The sequence below is a fragment of the Portunus trituberculatus genome, chromosome 11 (assembly GCF_017591435.1).
Source record: "Portunus trituberculatus isolate SZX2019 chromosome 11, ASM1759143v1, whole genome shotgun sequence".
NCBI lineage: Eukaryota > Metazoa > Arthropoda > Malacostraca > Decapoda > Portunidae > Portunus > Portunus trituberculatus.
The window spans coordinates 3,572,343-3,592,728 of NC_059265.1; the positions used below are offsets into that span (position 1 = coordinate 3,572,343).

Below are 20,386 nucleotides of genomic sequence, written 5' to 3' on the forward strand. Positions count from 1 at the left end.
GTGGAATAAGAGAAGGAGCCAAGGTGTAATATTTAGGTAAGTTCTTTATAATGCATACTGTTGGTTTTGGGATAGATTTGGGGTATTTTAAACTTGTTCATTAGTTCTGCAGGCTCTCTCTCTCTCTCTCTCTCTCTCTCTCTCTCTCTCTCTCTCTCTCTCTCTCTCTCTCTCTCTCTCTCTCTCTCTCTCTCTCTCTCTCTCTTAGCTAAATGAGAATAGATTAATTAGAGATACCCAACATGGCTTTAGATCAGGGAGGTCCTGTCTTACAAATTTGCTCGATATCTTAGAATATATTACCAAGGAGTTAGATGATGGAAATAGCATAGATGTTATATATCTAGATTTTAGCAAGGCGTTTGATAAGGTACCGCATAGGAGGCTAGTGTACAAATTGAGACTACATGGGATAGGGGTAGGTTAGTTGATTGGATTAGTGAATGGCTTTCTGATAGGAAACAGAGAGTAGTATTAAATGGGGCAATGTCTGAGTGGAAGGAAGTGGTTAGTGGGGTACCCCAAGGATCAGTGCTAGGACCTCTTCTTTTCTTGGTGTACATTAACGATTTAGATATAGGAATTAGTAGCAAAGTATCAAAGTTTGCAGATGATACTAAGATAGCATGTGCAGTACAGGGTGAAAAGGACAATTACAGAATACAACGAGACCTGGACAGGCTGATAGCATGGGCAGACAGGTGGCAGATGGAGTTTAATTCTGATAAGTGTCAGGTTATGCATTTAGGTAAAGACAACACAAACTTTAACTATGAGATGGAGGGATGTTGGCTAGAGGCAGTAGAGGAAGGAAAGGATTTAGGAGTAGTGATAGACAGGACTATGAAATTTTCAAAGCAATGTTTAGAAGCAAGAAATAGGGCAAATAGGATCCTGGCTTTTATAAATACAAATGTTAGTTATAAAAGTAAGGAAGTGGTGCGTAGCTTATATAATTCCTATGTTAGGCCCCATTTAGAGTATTGCATACAGGCCTGGTCACCCCACTATAGGCAGGATATCAACATGTTAGAAGCAGTTCAGAGAAGAGCAACTAGGATGATACCAGCATTAAAGCGCCTGGAGTATAGAGATAGATTAAAGGAATTAAACATGTTTTCATTTGAGAGGAGATGTATAAGAGGGGATATGATAGAGTTATTTCAAATGTTCTCAGATACAAACTACATAGATGTGAGATCTTTCTTTACCTTAGAGGAGGGAAATAGGACTACAAATCATGGCAGGAAGATTAGAAAGCAAGGCTGCAGGTTAGATAGAAGAAAATATTTCTTTAGTCATAGGGTGGTACACTTCTGGAATGCATTGCCAGAGACGGTTGTAAATAGCACTAGTTTGACAATGTTTAAAAACAGATTAGATAAGCACTTAAATTTATTAGATTTATAATTATGTATAGCACTGCATGATAGTTTTTATAAGAAATTTACTATAGTTAAATAAGACATGATCCCCATGTATGGGGACCACAAATTGTAGAGGATTTCGCTGCAGGACTTAGCCCTGTTAATGGGCCAAATATTTAGAATTAGTATATAATGTATTGTGTACTTGTAAGTGTATCTTTAAGTACTGATGACGAGGTCGCTGTGCGACTGATACAGGATGACCTAGATGGGCCCTGGTGGCCCTTTGTTATCCTATTATTTATGTTATGTTATGTTATGAAATGTGTTTTTTATCAAGATTTGAGTGACCCAAACACCTCCATTTCGGTATTGCATAACATACATAAATAATAGGATAACAAAGGGCCACCAGGGCCCATCTAGGTTATCCTGTATCAGTCGCACAGCGACCTCGTCATCAGTACTTAAAGATACACTTACAAGTACACAATACATTATATACTAATTTTAAATATTTGGCCCATTAACAGGGCTAAGTCCTGCAGCGAATTCCTCTACAATCTGTGATCCCCATACATGGGGATCATGTCTTGTTTAACTATAGTAAATTTCTTATAAAACTATCATGCAGTGCTATACATAATTATAAATCTAATAAATTGAAGTGCTTATCTAATCTGTTTTTCAACATTGTCAAAGTAGTGCTATTTACAACCGTCTCTGGCAATGCATTCCAGAAGTGTACCACCCTATGACTAAAGAAATATTTTCTTCTATCTAACCTGCAGCCTTGCTTTCTAATCTTCCTGCCATGATTTGTAGTCCTATTTCCCTCCTCTAAGGTAAAGAAAGATCTCACATCTATGTAGTTTGTATCTGAGAACATTTGAAATAACTCTATCATATCCCCTCTTATACATCTCCTCTCAAATGAAAACATGTTTAATTCCTTTAATCTATCTCTATACTCCAGGCGCTTTAATGCTGGTATCATCCTAGTTGCTCTTCTCTGAACTGCTTCTAACATGTTGATATCCTGCCTATAGTGGGTGACCAGGCCTGTATGCAATACTCTAAATGGGGCCTAACATAGGAATTCTATAAGCTACGCACCACTTCCTTACTTTTATAACTAACATTTGTATTTATAAAAGCCAGGATCCTATTTGCCCTATTTCTTGCTTCTAAACATTGGTTTGAAAATTTCATAGTCCTGTCTATCACTACTCCTAAATCCTTTCCCTCCTCTACTGCCTCTAGCCAACATCCCTCCATCTCATAGTTAAAGTTTGTGTTGTCTTTACCTAAATGCATAAGCTGACACTTTTTATAATGAAACTCCATCTGCCACCTGTCTGCCCATGCTATGAGCCTGTCCAGGTCTCGTTGTATTCTGTAATTGTCCTTTTCACCTTGTACTGCACATGCACATATATGCGGTGGTGATTCCTGCCCTCCTACGCCTTGTTGCGTCCCCATATTGCCTCCATAGATACCTTATGCACCCATACACCTTCCATTGTTAACCCCATCTCTAAAGAAGCGATGCCTCCAACCAGAAATGCAAAAAGGTGTTCTTGAATTAAAGCTTGAGGTTGGCTAATGTTGGCATGAGCAAAATGGCAAAACCTACAGAGCTTCACCACCTTGCCCTTTCTGCACGAAACCATTTTTTTGTGTTAGATTTTGGGTTGCTTTGAATTAAAATAGCACTTGTTTTTGGCGCAAATCAAGCCATTTTTTTTTACATTCCCGAAACATCATATGATTTGCATCAACAAACAAGTGGTAAATGAATTAAAAACAAGGCGAAATTTAACACAAAAAATGAGTTTGGTCCAGAAAAGAACGTAACCTAACTAAACCTAAGGTAAGGTAACCCAACCCAACTTAACCTAACCCAACCTAATGTAACCCAACCCAACGCAACCTAATTTAACCTAACCTAACCTAACTAAAGATAAATTAACCTAACCAAACCTAATCTAACCTAACTAAACCTAAGCTAACCTAATTAAACCTAACCTCAGGGGCCGTCGTGATTGGTGGAAATAATTATGCTTTTTTTTTCCTTGGCCACCGCTTCAGTTTCAAAGAACAGAATCAATCAGCGTAAACAATTAAGCGCATGCTCAGACAATGGTGTGTCAGGAGCCCGCCGAGCCGCCGCGAGCGCCTGACACCATCAGTGTGCGGCAGGGTTTGATGTGGGAGGCTATTGTCACGGCTCATCACCAAAACACGCTTAAATTTTAAAAATCTGTGTCGCCATTCAAAAGGTTGCACCTAGTATATATGGGGTTCAAATTACTCGTAATCAGGAGCTCGATCTCTTGAGGTGGGTAAAAAACACGTAGCTGATTGTGGTGAAACTCTGCAGTAATACCCTAGATTCTTATACTATTACTACCACTACTACAACAACTACCACTATTCCAGAGGTGCACCATGGCTTGCCACAATGTCACAACTGGTCCCTGGAGAGCTGCTGGTGGTGACGGGCTGCCTGTGCCCTCTCTGCGGCAAAACTCCACACATACTCCACTCACCAAGTTCCAGAGGAGAGGTGAGTGTGTGTGTGTGGGAGAGGTGTCTGCAGGTGTGCTGTGAGTGTGGTGGGTGTGTAAGTGTGTTTTTTGTATGTTTTTGTAATGTCAACTATAGCTACCTATGTATAGTGTTTATTGTTTTTGGTGTGGGTTGGCTAGGGTAAACTTATTGTGGGCGTTTTCCAGGTGTGATTTAAGGGTTGTTTGTGGAGTGCAGGTGTGTGTGTGTGTGTGTGTGTGTGTTGTGTTTGTGTGGGCTTTATGTCGTGTGGTCCCGTGCCATATCTACACTTATCCAATTTTTCTTTAAACTAATACTCTTTGCTGATACCACTTTTCAAACTGTTAGGTAATGTTTGTCTCTGTTTCCTCCATATTTCCCTCCATCTTGGTTACCTGTGTGTGTGTTTTCCTTCAATAGACTATTTCCTCCATGTTTCCTCCATATCTCCCTCCACAGGTTACCTCCATTTTCCTTCAGTAGACTATTTCCTCCATGTTTCCTCCACCTTCAAAATTTTGAGTCTCCTATCTCACTTCTATCATAGTCAAAACCTGACAATTTTTCTCATTTTTCCCTCCACCACCTCCTTTTCTTTCCTCCATATCTCCCTCCACACACCAAGCTGTGTACTGTGCTGGTGTGTGCAGGTGTGGGAAAGGTTTCTGCAGGTGTGGTGTGTGTGTGTGGTATGTGTGGTGTGTGTATAAATGTTTTTTGTTGTGTAAACTACTATATATTTTTTGGGTGTGTGTTTTTTTGCATTTTCCAGTGTTTGCAAAGGGTTTTTTGTGGTTTGCTGGTGTGTGCAGGTGTGGGAATGGTGTGTGCTGGTGTGGTGTGTGTTTGGTGAGTGTGGGGTGTGTGAAAGCATTTTTTTTTACAATTTTGTCTCATAAACCTCAATTTTTTCACTTGTTTTGGCTGGAAAATATTTGTCTTCTTTTTAAAATCCTCCTATTACTACCACCACCACCACCACTGTCAACCAACCACAACCACCACAAACAACAACATTACCACATCAGATGCTCACAAAACCACACCATTTCACTACCACCACCTCCTCCCTACAGGATCACCGGCCGTACTAAAGGAAGTGGCTCTATGTAGGGATGGAACATGGCAACTGCACCAGCTGGGACACACCTAGCCAACTGTGAGTATTGAAGGCTGTTTTAAGGCTGTTTTGGGTTGTTTTAGGGTGTTTGAAGACTTTGAGGTGTTTTAAGGCTGTTTCAGGATATGTAATGCTGTTTTAGAGTGTTTTAAGGCTATTTTAGGGTGTTTAAGGCAGTTTTAGGCTGCTTTAAGGGTGTTTAACCCATTAACACCCAGACCTATTTCCCGTGTTGAGATTGTAGTACTTTTGGCAAGCTGTGTGTTTGTAACCTAACCAAGACATGCTGAAGGAAAAATCATGATAACTTAAGTCAAAGCCTAAGTGAGTTGCAGAGGGTGACATAAATGATCCAGCGGGCGGATCAGTTAGCGTCTCGGCCCCATTGCATATACTTACCTTAGTAAAGGAAAAATCAAGGTTTCTATACTTTTTTCGTAGTATACTTAGCATCTGCGTATTTTTCTAGTTACAAATTGGGCTAATTGTAATGTTTCAAATTTGTACCTTTTATTCATAAATTGTACATGAGCAAAAATGAGTCCTAATACTTGGCATACACATATTTCTCTTTTATATCACTTTCTGCTGCACTGCTGCTATTCATCCACAAAATATACATTACTGTATTTGTTGCTATGAACATTCGACCTCATATTCATGTACGTGTGTGGAAATTTGCAAAACACTCCATGCACAGTGCGACGTCACACTTCAACAGTACAGGTCAAATTTGTAGCAATAACCCTCATCACCACAAAGCGACCTCAGCTTGTACCCAAACCTGATGGATGGGCTTCCCCCTGATCAATTGCTTGAGGCCATCATGACCATAGTATCTCACCATCATTTCATCAACAGATAAAGTCTTATGGAACACACCATACTGCTGGAATGAAGAATTTAGCATATCAATCAGGGGCCGGACTTTGAAAGCCTTGTCTGTGCAATCTTGTGGGCGACTGTTGTTGTCTTGTACATGTAGGTACGCTTTTATCTTCAAGTACTTGTTCCTGGATAGAGCTTAATTGTTTGACAGTATTTTGAGCCACATCATCAGCATCAGACCAGTAAAGTGGTTCGCTAGGAAGAGTGACGTACCCAGAATAGATCAGGAAGCCAATGAAGGCTTTTGGTTCATGGTCTTCCAAGCTAAACAGGGGATCATTTTTCACTGTGTGTGCATAACGGATTGTTTCTCGCTTTATGAGCGCAAAGATGTCGTCGGTGAAATATCCTCAAAGATGTCAACTGGTGTGTGACCGTCAAGTTGTTGGTGCAGTTTGGCCTTCAGCTTTTCGGTTTGGTTTGACATCTCACCCCACTTGGAGTACCGTGGTATCATGTGCCTGGAAGTAGAAACAGCACTTTAGTAAATATTTAGCATTACATGCATTTCCAAGTTAAAACTCCAACAGTAATGATGAAAAATCAATGAATTAGTGTTTGAGTAATTCTGGCCACAGACAAATACCTGAGTAAACATGACATAAAGAATCTTGTGAATACACGTTAATCATCATCATATTACTTTATTAACACAAAACATGACATAATACTAAACAAATAACTAACGCTAACCTTCTTACTCCACACTGGTGTATCAACACAGTCCAGACGTCGTTTTTTCTTCATTCCTTGGCCAGGTTTGTGTGGTAGTGTCGACCGGGGAAAATCGGACCGTCCAACGAACCGGTACAATTCGGACCGCCTCATTCTTATTTACAATAAATTCATATATAAATTTCTTCTTGAAGTTTAGAGCATTTCACGATAGAAAGTAACTATTTTCACATTTCTTGTGCAGGTTTGATAAAATAAAATCGATACAGGAAAGAAATGACAATTATATGACTGAAAGCACTGAATCGTAGCCAAAACAAAAGTGCGGCAAAGTTTGTTTACCAAATCAGCGGTTTTGGCGAACTTTGTTGTGGCGGTCAGACGCGGCTATCTATCCTCTTCCAAATTGATGATTATAGAGTGTTTTACCTCGACTTTAACATGATTTCATCAGCAATACTTTATTTAGTTTCGTTTTCTCACAATTAACGTTCACTTTTTGGTTTAATTTACCCCGGTAAGGAAAATGCAGCCAGGGGAAATCGAACCGGTAGTTTTTAGTGTGCAATTGTTTATATTTTGAGAATATGCATTAATATTTTTCCCTGTGCCATCTTTGGCTTATAAAGGGGATTGCTTAGACTCATTATATACCCAATTATGATTATTAGGATAATTAGGGTAATTTAGGGAAATTTTTAATGAAGACACAAGCCTATAAAGGACTTCAAAAGCTAGAATTGTCCGCTCACACTCTCTACAGGCTAGCAGTGATAGCGACCTCAAAAATCTATAGAAAAATGAATGTGGAAACCAATGAGCAGTATTTTTATACAAAAAATCAGCTCCCTGTTGCTCGCTAGCCTGCAGAGTGGGAAGGAAAATTAACGTGACCAGTCTTTTGACACCCTGAGCCTATACCCTGTTTTTACTCAGCTGATCCTCTTTCGTCTGCTAGAGTGCCCATTAGTAATATATGCATATAATCTGCTTATTATATGCTTATGTATCACTTCATAGGGACCTTATAAAAGTATCTTTCACATTCAGAATAAATAATCTTCTTACTGAATACAATAACTTCAAGTGTTACACCAAAACATTGGCTAAAGTAGCCAAGTAAATGAGTAGGCTATGTAGTCTATGAGTAACACTTTTTTGTTCTACACTGTTTCTTGCCATTCATTTTGCTATTTTGAATGGGAACGCTCAATGTTTAGGAAATAAAACTATTTTTTTGAGGAATTTTATCCATTTTTATATATAAATATTTTGCATTGATAAAGGGTGGTTCAAATTTGCCCATGGGTGGTTCAGTTTACCCCGGTGGGGGGTTCACATTACCCCATTTTTTTTTATAACTGTGAACCACACTTATTACTTCAAAGCTGAAGAATCTGCTATGAATGATTTTTTTTTTTTTTTTTTTTTTTTTTTTTTTTTTTTTGATTTAAAGGCATTAACTTGCTTATGTTTTCATAGAATTTTTTGTAAGTTTATCTTAATAAATGTGGGAACAGTATCAAAGTTTGTCAAGACCTGGTCCAAATTACCCCGGTGGACACTATGAATTTCAATGGCACCAGGGACATCTTTTACCATTGGTATAAGTGTATTATCATCATCAACTTCATCCTCATCACTTAGATCATCATCAGGAGGAATGTTCACCAAGTCTATTATTACTTCTGCATCATGATCAACGTTGAACTCCTCACTACATAACAAGTGTGTAGCTTCTTGCACACTGAGGCATTTCACAGGAGCATTACACATATTTCGCAGCTGTTGAGCAAAATAACTTTTCAAGCTAGTAAGTATATGCTCTGTAAAGTATTCATTCACAATATCAGAGAATCAGGAGGATGTATACAGTACGTCTACAGGCAACTGTGCTGCTGTGCTGCTGTGAATCTCACACTGGGTGACTGATAACGGTTCCGCCCAGTGGACCATATTTGTCACCTCTAATTGTAGTGAACTTGCAATTCGGTAGATGGTGTGATAGGGCAGATAATTCAACTGACATGTCATGTAGAAAGTGTTGTGCTTGTATAGTGAAAAGGATCAAGAAATATGACATACACTTCATCACCATTTTTTACTGAACATGAACAAAAAATTCACGAAAATTAAATCCTAATGACGTGACCACTGGGGAGATTTGAATGTTGTTGCTATAAATAGGTCCTCCCACTTCTGCTTACTGTAAGAACACTTTTCTAAACTCAATTTGCTCAGCATGTTTAAGATACAGGCCATCAAAGACAGATCACCAAACATGATCCACTGGGCGGTAATCGGTTAAGGCTGTTTTAGTGCTTTTAGGGCTGTTTAAAGGCTATTTGAGGGTGTATTAGGGTGTTTAAGACTGTTTTGGCTGTTTTAAGGCTATATTAGGATGTTTTAAGGGTGTTTCAAGGTATTTTAAAATTTTGCTATTGCAGTGATGAAGTACATGCACGCCATCGCTCCATCAGTGCTTCATCTACTCGCTTTGTGTGTTTTTTATGATTCAGTGACAAAGTGACTAACTGTTTTCAGGGACACTGGGTACGGTGGCTTGGGGAGGGACCGTGTGGCCTGAGGGAGGGTGGTGGCCGGCGGGCAGTGTGTTACTGACCAGTGTGGTGTAATGGTGTTGTCATTGTCACCCTTGAGGATTCTGAGGGTGAGCTGGCTCTATTAGATGAATTACAGGATTCTGAGGACAATGAGAGTCAATCAGAAGGCCTCATTAGTGACTCACATGAGGAATATTTGCCAGAAAAGGACAGTGAGGCCAGGAGCTCCCAGGAAGAAAGTGATGGAAGTGGTGAGGATGACAATTAAGGAGATGGAAAGCATATATGTTGGTTTAGAAGAGTGGGCACTGTCCCCAAGAAACCATCCCGCGTGCTCACCTTGATTCCCAGCTCCCACTTCACAGCTCCTCCACCCAGCTGATTTGACGTCACATAAATGAAGCCACGCTATTGGTCAGAGAGAGAGAGAGAGAGAATATGGAAACGCATAAGGAGAGGGAGAGAGAGAGAATATGAAAACGAATAAGGAGAGAGAGAGAGAAAAATGAATAAGGAGAGAGAGAGAGAGAGAGAGAGAGAGAGAGAGAGAGAATATGGTAACGAATAAGGCAGCGTTTCTCAATCTTTTTAGCCTTGTGTAACCCTTCAAATACATGACATGTCTCAAGGAACCCCTACACAAAACAAAATTATATACCATATATTTCTCTTTTAATGTGATGTCAAATCCGCTGGGTGGAGGAACTGCGAAGGGGGAGCCGGGAATTGAGGCGAGCGCATGGGATGGTTTCTCGGGGACAGTGCCAAAGAGTGTATGGTTTTAAATGTGGACATGGAAGTGTGGAGGATGAGGAGCGGCCAGGCAGCCCTGCACTGCATGCTTCCCTCCATACTTTCTCTGTCTTATCTGATCCTTTGCTGACCAGCGTCCCGGTACTGGTCTGGTCCTGACTGAGGATTTTTGTGGCTTTGATCCTGATGTACCAAGGAATGACATGAGTGGTCTGCACTGCTTCCAGCTCTTCATGTCAGACGAGGTGGTACAGTCGCTGTGTGTGTGGACCAGTGTCCCGGCAGCCAAGCGTTTTGTGGACAACCCAACAATAATTTTCAAAAAGTTTATGGCAAAAAAGTGGCTTCATGTCACAAGGGATGAAATGAATGTCTTCCTACGTCAGCACCCCCAACAGAACACGGTGCGGGGGTTGGGGGTTGTGCAGTGCTGGGTGGCGGAGTCGCTGACAAAGGGTTCATGATAGATGTGCCATTTTAAAAGGTTTTCACACAAATATCTTTTTATTTATTAATTTCTCTCTCTCTCTCTCTCTCTCTCTCTCTCTCTCTCTCTCTCTCTCTCTCTCTCTCTCTCTCTCTCTCTCTCTCTCTCTCTCTCTCTCTCTCTCTCTCTCTATTAATCCAGTTTTATTTATTTCAGATTGTGTTAAAAATATGGAGAAAGACGGACCAAGGCAAGAAGAGGAGGAGGAGGAGGAAGAAGAAGAAGAAGAAGAAGAAGAAGGAAGAGGTGGAGGAATATGAGAAGAGGAGGAGAAGAAGAAAAGAGAAAAAGAAAAGGTAAAATAATAAATATTGTCATTTCATAAAGTTTTTGCTATTTCAATTCTCTCTCTCTCTCTCTCTCTCTCTCTCTCTCTCTCTCTCTCTCTCTCTCTCTCTCTCTCTCTCTCTCTCTCTCTCTCTCTCTCTCTCTCTCTCTCTCTCTCTCTCTCTCTCTCTCTCTCTCTCTCTCTCTCTCTCTCTCTCTCTCTCTCTCTCTCTCTCTCTCTCTCTCTCTCTCTCTCTCTCTCTCTCTCTCTCTCTCTCTCTCTCTCTCTCTCTCTCTCTCTCTCTCTCTCTCTCTCTCTCTCTCTCTCTCTCTCTCTCTCTCTCTCTCTCTCTCTCTCTCTCTCTCTCTCTCTCTCTCTCTCTCTCTCTCTCTCTCTCTCTCTCTCTCTCTCTCTCTCTCTCTCTCTCTCTCTCTCTCTCTCTCTCTCTCTCTTAATCTCAATATTAATCCAGTTTTATTTATTTCAGATTGTGTTAAGAATATGGAGAAAGACGGACCAAGGCAAGAAGAGGAGGAGGAGGAAGAAGAAGAAGAAGAAGAAGAAGGAATAGGTGGAGGAATATGAGAAGAGGAGGAGAAGAAGAAAAGAGAAAAGAAAAGGTAAAATAATAAATGTCATTTCATAAACTTTTGCTATTTCAATTCTCTCTCTCTCTCTCTCTCTCTCTCTCTCTCTCTCTCTCTCTCTCTCTCTCTCTCTCTCTCTCTCTCTCTCTCTCTCTCTCTCTCTCTCTCTCTCTCTTTTTTTTTTTTTTTATTTAAACAAAACTTAATACAAAGGAACATGTACCCAAAGGCGCACTGTCGTGTGCTACCTATTCTAAGGGTACTACAATCTATTTCTCTACAATATTTACAAGACTTAAAAATAGATAATATACAAGATGGTCAGCATGTAAATGGAGCACTATTCGTTTCACTTCACTAGCACTATTCACGCACTGCACTACACTGAGTGTCACGTCACAAAGAGTGTCAGAGGAGTTGGCAGTGTCTGTCTCCACTTATGTGCCATCAGTTTGACACTGTGAGTGTTCATCTCCTGGACGTGAGGCACCGCGGCCGTGAACAAGTTCCACATCCTGGAGACGCGTCCTGCGAAGGTGCGTTGATGCTGACACCCGTGGGATCGCGGCACCTCTACGGCGTCACCACCATTGAGCACCGTTCTCGTGCTCCGTGCGGTGACTCTTAGAGGATGACGCAGCCCTGCCAGATGTGGCACTCTTTGCACCTGTGCCTTATGGAACACTACGATCGCCGCCACGTCTCTGCGGTGTTCCAGTGAATCAAGGGGACGCTCAGGCTCTGGGTGAGGTGGTAGTGCAGCATCTACTAGCCGTATGGCGCGGCGTTGGATGCTGTCCAGTCTCCTTCTGTGTGTGGCGGCACAGGACATCCAGGAGAGAGCTGCGTATTCAAGGTGGGGCCGCACCTGTGCCTTGTACAGCAGCAGTCTCCCTTCCTGTCGAGGAAACTGGCGATCCTTCTGAGAGCGGAGATCCTGTGAGAGGCTTTCTTGGCAATGGTTTTGACATGCCTGTCAAACCTCAGCCCTTGATCCACCTCCACTCCAAGTATCTTGACGTCATCTTGGAGTGGGAGAGCAGCAGCGCCAAAAGACAACTTTCCTGCCATTGCTGCCATGGCGGCTGGGGACCGAGAGACAACCATTGCTTGTGTCTTCTCCGGCGCGAATGTCACTTGCCAGCGAGCACCCCACTCCTTTATCACTCGTAGCTGCTGATTGATGGCCTCAGCAGCCCGCCCACTGTCCTGGCGTGGATAGGTATAGGAGAGGGTGCAGTCATCAGCATAGGCCATGACTCCTGGCAGTAGCTGGAGAAGATCATCCACGTAGATATTCCACAGGAGTGGGCCAAGAATTGAACCCTGTGGCACTGATGCCTCCACAGGCAGGGACTCAGATGTTTGTCCGTTGACAACCACCTTGAGGCTTCTGTCCTGCAGGTAATTTCCCAAGAGTCGTAGCAAGCCACCCTGGATGCCTTTAGCACGAAGCTTTTCTAGTAATCCGTTGTGCCATACTTTATCAAAAGCTCCTGCTATGTCCAAAGCAACCACTATAGTGTCCTTGCCGTCGTCGAGGGCGTCCTGCCAATGCCTGGTGAGAAGCATCATTAGGTCGGAGGTTGACCTTCCAGGTCTGAACCCAAACTGTTGGTCTGAGAGGAGGGCATTGTCCTTGAGATGTCTACACACCACCTCTGCCACGACCCTCTCAAACACTTTACCCACCACTGACAACAGGGATATGGGTCTGTAGTTTTTGGGTCCGTCCTGAGCTTTTTTGTGTACAGGAACTACTGAGCCTCCTTCCACACTGAAGGCCAGACGTTTTCCCGTACACAAGTTGTGAAGACTTGGGTGAGAGGGCAGCCAGTTCCTGGGAGCATCGCTTCAGCAGGTGCGGGCTGATGTCATCAGGGCCGGTGGCTTTCTGTGTGTCCAGCCCCGCAATAATCGCTTCACCTGCTGTCTCTCTCTCTCTCTCTCTCTCTCTCTCTCTCTCTCTCTCTCTCTCTCTCTCTCTCTCTCTCTCTCTCTCTCTCTCTCTCTCTCTCTCTCTCTCTCTCTCTCTCTCTCCTCCTCCTCCTCCTCCTCCTCCTCCTCCTCCTCCTCCTCCTCCTCCTCCTCCTCCTGTGCTAATACTATTACTATTATTACTATCCCAGTGTGACCTGTGTGACCTCTGACCTTTTGCCGCAGGACTCCTTGGACTGCGACTTCACTGTGACCCGAGAGGAGGTGGCCACTCAACGCTGAGGTCACACGGCTCCCTTCCTTATGCAGGTCAGTGGTGTGGTGTGTGGTGTGGGGAGGTGTGGTCGGGTTAGGTAGGTTGGGTTAGCCTGGGTAAGATTTTGAAGCCTATTTTAGGCAGTTTGGCATGTTTGGAGGGTATTTTTAAACAGTTTGGCATGTTTTGAGAGCATTTTGAGACAGTTTGGCATGTTTTGAAAGCATTTTGAGACAGTTTGACATGTTTTGAGGGCATTTTAAGACAGTTTGGAGGGCATATTGAGATAGTTTGGTATGTTTTGAGGGTATATTAAGAAAATTTTGGAGGTTTTTAGGGAAATTGAAGACAGTTTGGCAGATTTGGAGGGCATATTAAGGTAGTTTGTTATGTTTTGAGGAAATTTGAGACAGTTTAGCTGGTTTTGAGGCCATGGTAAAATAGTTTGGCATGTTTTGAACACATTTTAAGACAGTTTGGCATGTTCTAAGGGCATATTAAGACAGTTTGACATGTTTTCATGACATATTAAGAGAGTTTGGCAGATTTTAACTGCAATTTAAGAAAGTTTGACAGGTTTTGATGGCATTTTAAGACAATTTGGCAGGTTCTGATGACATTTTAAGACCACTGCTTCAATAACACTGAATTTATGGCCTCCACACACTAAAACACTAAGGTCTCTCTCTCTCTCTCTCTCTCTCTCTCTCTCTCTCTCTCTCTCTCTCTCTCTCTCTCTCTCTCTCTCTCTCTCTCTCTCTCTCTCTCTCTCTCTCTCTCATGTTTTGAGGACATTTGAACCCTTGGCTTACGGTGGATGAATTTATTTTCCGTTCCCTACTCACGGGTAATTTTTGAAATATCAGAAATATCAGTTGGTTTCAGTCACTATATGATCCAGTAATTCATTATCGAGCAATGCCAAGAAATAATGACACAGCCCCGCGCCAATCTTCAAATGTCAAGCGGGAAAAATCATGATTACCGATACGATCGCCGTCTCTCTGGACGGAACAATATCATCATTCATGTACGATCACCGTAAGCCAAGAAGGGTTAAGATAGTTTGTCAGGTTTTGAGGACATTTTAACACAATTTGACATCTCCTCCTCCTCCTCCTCCTCCTCCTCCTCCTCCTCCTCCTCCTCCTCTTGTGCTAATACAATTACTATTATTACTATCCCAGTGTGACCTGACCTGTGTGACCTCTGACCTTTGCCACAGGATTCCCTGGAATGTGACTTCACTGTGACCCGAGAGGAGGTACCTCGGCCACTCAACGCTGAGGTCACACGGCTCTCTTCCTTATGCAGGTCAGTGGTGTGGTGTGAGGTGTGGGAGGTGTGGTTAGGTTACATTAGGTTAGGTTGGGCAGTTAAGGTTTTGAGGGAATTTTGAGGCAGTTTGTCATGTTTTGAGGGTATATTTAAACAGTTTGGCATATTTTAAGGGCATTTTAGATAGTTTGGCATGTGTTGAGGGTATTTTGAGACAGTTTGATGTGTTTGGTGGGCAGTTTAAGACAGTTTAGTATATTTTGAGACAGTTTGGCATGTTTGAGGATATTTTAAAACAGTTTGACATGTTTTATGGCCATATTGAGATAGTTTGGCATGTTTTAAGGGCATTTTGAGAGTTTGACATTTTTTTAGGGCATTTTAATACATTTTGGCAGGTTTTGAGAGCAATTTAAAACAGTTTGGCTGGTTTTCAGGGTATATTAAGACAATTTGAGAGGTTTTGAAGTGAATTGAAGACAGTTTGGCAGGTTTTCAGGGCATATTAAGACAGTTTGGTATATTTTGAGGGCAATTTTAGACAGTTTGGCAGGTTTTGAGGCCAATTTAAGATAGTTTGACATGTTTTGATGGCATTTTAAGACAGTTTGGCAGGTTTTGAGGGCATATTAAGGCAGTTTGGCAGATTTTGAGTGCAATTTATATATATATATATATATATATATATATATATATATATATATATATATATATATATATATATATATATATATATATATATATATATATATATATATTTTTAGCATTATTGTAAATAACAGCATATTCTTATTTGATTTATAATTAACAGTGGTAGTGGTAGCCTTTTCCAAGATATCATACTGGAATAGGTGGAAGCTTGAATTATATATGTATATTGATTTTAATGCAAGTTTAATTTTTGAGTTACTTGTGTTAACCTAAGGATGTAAAATTTCCATAACTAAGAAAGTAACAATTCTGTTTTGTAATCATGTGCATTGTGTATAATTTGTTGCATATTAATTATTTAAGATCATAGCAATACACTAGAAATTTAGAATAAACTAAAATTTTTTCTATTTAATTGAAAAGATTAGGTGAAAGCTCATTTTCTGAATTGGTCTACTAATGTGTAAGTACATCTTTAATTTGAGACAGATTTGGCATGTTATGAAGCCATTTTAAGGCAGTTTGTCATGTTTTAAGGACATTTTAAGACAGTTTGGTATGTTTTGAGGGCATTTTAAGATAGTTTGCCAGGTTTTGAGGAAATTATAAGACAGTTTGATATGTTTTGATAGGATTTTAAGACAGTTTTGCATGTTTTGAGGTCAGTTAAAAAAGTTTGACATGTTTTAACGGCATTTGAGTTGCGTTCAGTTCAGTTTACAAAATAGTGAAGGTGACTCAATATAAACAGTGCACCTCTCATTACAGGAAAGTCAAGTCCCTGAATGCTGCCAAGGAGAGACACTGCTGCTGGAACACTGCACCACCAAGCCAAGACAAGACAAGCCACAACACAACACAAGCCTTCTACAACACCTACAGCCATCAGCAACACCCAGAGTACAAGACAACACCTGGAGCCATGAAGAATAGTTAGGATAGATTAGCAGTTTGGCATTTTTAATTATAAGGACATTTTAAGACCATTTGACATGTTTTTATGGTATTTTAAGACCATTTGGCATGTTTGTATGGTATTTTAAGACCATTTGGCATGTTTTTATGGTATGTTAAGACCATTTGGCATGTTTTATGGTATGTTAAGACCATTTGGCATGTTTTTATGGTATGTTAAGACCATTTGGCATGTTTTATGGTATTTTAAGACCATTTGGCATGTTTTATGGTATTTTAAGACCATTTGGCATGTTTTACATGTTTTTTTTATGGTATTTTAAGACCATTTGACATGTTTTATGGTATTTTAAGACCATTTGGCATGTTTTTATGGTATTTTAAGACCATTTGGCATGTTTTATGGTATTTTAAGACCATTTGGCATGTTTTTATGGTATTTTAAGACCATTTGGCATGTTTTTATGGTATTTTAAGACCATTTGGCATGTTTTGAGGGCATTTGAAGAAAGTTTGGCTATGGTAATACCCTTTTTGACATTAACCCTTCAGTACCATGACACATTTCCATATTCCTTGTGGTGACTATTTGGTGATTTTGTACAGCTTCACAAACTCATGTGGGGATGAAAATTGTGAAGACTGTGGCCATTAATTTTGTGACCTTCATAGACCTTCAATAATGTCAATAAAATGGTCTAATGGTGCACAAATCTCAAGGTAAAAATGTGTCCCAGTACTGAAGGGGTTAAGAAGGGTGTATGGAGGTGACAAGATTAATGGGCACAGTCTTCACTATTTCAATCCCCCACATGAGTTTGTGAAGCAAGTGTTGGATTCTCTGGACAAAGATGCAGTGTGCTTGTTAAGAGATTGACTCAGCACTCACTCACTCCTTCACTTACTGAACTCAGAGGAATGAAGAATGTGCATTGTTGCTGCTTGTGTGTCAGACAAAGGCCTGTATTCACAAACACTTTGGTGTCTCAACAACACGCCTTCCAAGGCCACAGAGATCACTGGCAGGGTTTTCATGAGTGTTTCTCCACTTAATATTGTAGAAATGTCACTCTGCCTCAGGAACCATAAAAATACCCTTATTCTCTCACCACCACTGTTTTCCAAGGCCACACAGATGACTGGCAGCATTTTCAAGACTGTTTCTCCACTTAATAATACAGAAATCTTGTCATTCTGCCTTTACAACTCTCTCTCTCTCTCTCTCTCTCTCTCTCTCTCTCTCTCTCTCTCTCTCTCTCTCTCTCTCTCTCTCTCTCTCTCTCTCTCTCTCTCTCTGGATCTCTTCTCTCTCTCTCTCTCTCTCTCTCTCTCTCTCTCTCTCTCTCTCTCTCTTTCTTAATGGCAATGAATGAAAAGATCTAATGGTACACAAATCTCAAGGTAAAAATGTGTCCCAGTACTGAAGGGGTTAAATAGTGAAGACTGTGGCCATTAATCTTCTGCCTTCTATAGATCTTTCCAAGTGTCAATAAAATGGTCTAATGGTACACAGATCTCAAGGTAGAAATGTGTCCCAGTACTGAAGGGGTTAAAATAGTGAAGACTTGCCATTATTCTTCTGCCCTCTATAGACCTTTCCTGATGTCAATAAAATGTCTAATTGTACACAAATTTCAAGGTAAAATGTGTGTCAATGTTGAAGGGGGTTAAAATAGTGAAGAATGTGGCCATTAGTCTTCTGACGTCTATAGATCTTTCCTACTGTCAATAAAATGGTCTAATGGTACACAAAATCTCAAGATGTCCTAGTATTAAAGGGGTTAAAATAATGAAGAATGTGGCAGTTAATCTTCTGATCTCTGTAGACCTTTCCTAATGTCAATAAAATGGTCTAATGGTACAGAAATGTCAAGGTAAAAATGTGTCCCAGTACTGAAGGGGTTAAAATAGTGAAGACTGTGACCATTAACCTTCTGATGTCTATAAACTTTTCCTAATATCAATAAAATGGTTTAATGGTACACAGATCTCAGGGTAAAATGTGTCCCAGTACTGAAGGGGTTGAAATAGTGAAGACTGTGGCCATTAATCTTGTGATCTCCATACACCTCTCCATTTTATTGATATTAGCAAGGGTCTATGGTGGTCAAAGGATTAATGGCCACAGCCTTCACTATTTTAATCAATTCAGTACTGGGACACATTTTTACCTTGAGATTTGTGTACCATTAGACCATTTTAATGATATTGGCAAGGGTGTATGGAGGGCACAAGATTAATGTGTGTGTTGTTTTAAAAATGTTGTTTTCATGTATATTATTACTATTTGATTGTTTACTTTGATTGCTCTCTCTCTCTCTCTCTCTCTCTCTCTCTCTCTCTCTCTCTCTCTCTCTCTCTCTCTCTCTCTCTCTCTCTCTCTCTCTCTCTCTCTCTCTCTCTCTCTCTCTCTCTCTCTCTCTCTCTCTCTCTCTCTCTCTCTCTCTCTCTCTCTCTCTCTCTCTCTCTCTCTCTCTCTCTCTCTCTCTCTCTCTCTCAATGGTAAAAGATCTAATGGTACACAAATCTCAAGGTAAAAATGTGTCCCAGTACTGAAGGGGTTAAATAGTGAAGACTGTGGCTATTAATCTTGTCACCTCCATAGACCCTTGCTAATGTCAATAAAATGGTCTAATGGTACACAAATCTCAAGGTAAAAATGTGTCCCAGTACTGAAGGGGTAAAATAGTGAAGATTATGGCCATTAATCTTCTGCCTTCAATAGATCTTTCCAAGTGTCAATAAAATGGTCTAATGGTACGCAGATCTCAAGGTAGAAATATGTCCCAGTACTGAAGGGGTTAAAATAGTGAAGACTGTGCCATTATTCTTCTGCCCTCTATAGACCTTTCCTGATGTCAATAAAATGTCTAATTGTACACAAATTTCAAGGTAAAATGTGTCTCAATGTTGAAGGGGTTAAAATAGTGAAGAATGTGGCCATTAGTCTTCTGACGTCTATAGATCTTTCCTACTGTCAATAAAATGGTCTAATGGTACACAAAATCTCAAGATGTCCCAGTATTAAAGGGGTTAAAATAATGAAGAATGTGGCCGTTAATCTTCTGACCTCTGTAGACCTTTCCTAATGTCAATAAAATGGTCTAATGGTACAGAAATGTCAAGGTAAAATGTGTCCCAGTACTGAAGGGGTTAAAATAGTGAAGACTGTGACCATTAACCTTCTGATGTCTATAAACTTTTCCTAATATCAATAAAATGGTTTAATGGTACACAGATCTCAGGGTAAAATGTGTCCCAGTACTGAAGGGGTTGAAATAGTGAAGACTGTGACCATTAACCTTCTGATGTCTATAAACTTTTCCTAATATCAATAAAATGGTTTAATGGTACACAGATCTCAGGGTAAAAATGTGTCCCAGTACTGAAGGGGTTGAAATAGTGAAGACTGTGGCCATTAATCTTGTGATCTCCATACACCTCTCCATTTTATTGATATTAGCAAGGGTCTATGGTGGTCAAAGGATTAATGGCTACAGCCTTCACTATTTTAATCTTCTTCAGTACTGGGACACATTTTTGGACCTTGAGATTTGTGTACCATTAGACCATTTTAATGACATTAGCAAGGGTGTATGGAGGGCACAAGATTAATGTGTGTGTGTTGTTTTAAAATGTTTTTTCATGGATATTATTACTATTTGATTGTTTACTTTCTCTCTCTCTCTCTCTCTCTCTCTCTCTCTCTCTCTCTCTCTCTCTCTCTCTCTCTCTCTCTCTCTCTCTCTCTCTCTCTCTCTCTCTCTCTCTCTCTCTCTCTCTCTCTCTCTCTCTCTCTCTCTCTCTCTCTCTCTCTCTCTCATCTTTGAATATTTGTTAACTTGAAAAGTTGTTTAAAAATAATTTGTGAAGTTGAAATTTCTTAAAATTTTGCAAAGTTGAAAATTCATGTTAATATTTATTGTATATTATAAATTGATGTTAATATTTATTGTATATTAAGTTGAAAATTATTGTAGACTTGAATTAAATTTTTATATATTATTTATTAAGTTGAAAATCATTGTAGACTATTTTTTTTTATACTTAAGTTGAAAATTTGTCTATTTATTGTCTAGACTTTTT

The 20,386-nt window shown here is 40.3% G+C and overlaps 2 protein-coding genes across 2 annotated transcripts in view; both read right to left on the reverse strand.

Moving 5' to 3' along the window:
- LOC123502384 overlaps window positions 1–20,386 on the reverse strand; it is a 273,598-nt gene that overhangs the window by 171,482 nt on the left and 81,730 nt on the right. The window lies entirely within an intron of this gene.
- The window catches only part of LOC123502386, a 35,741-nt gene that overhangs the window by 11,935 nt on the left and 3,420 nt on the right, over window positions 1–20,386 (reverse strand). The window lies entirely within an intron of this gene.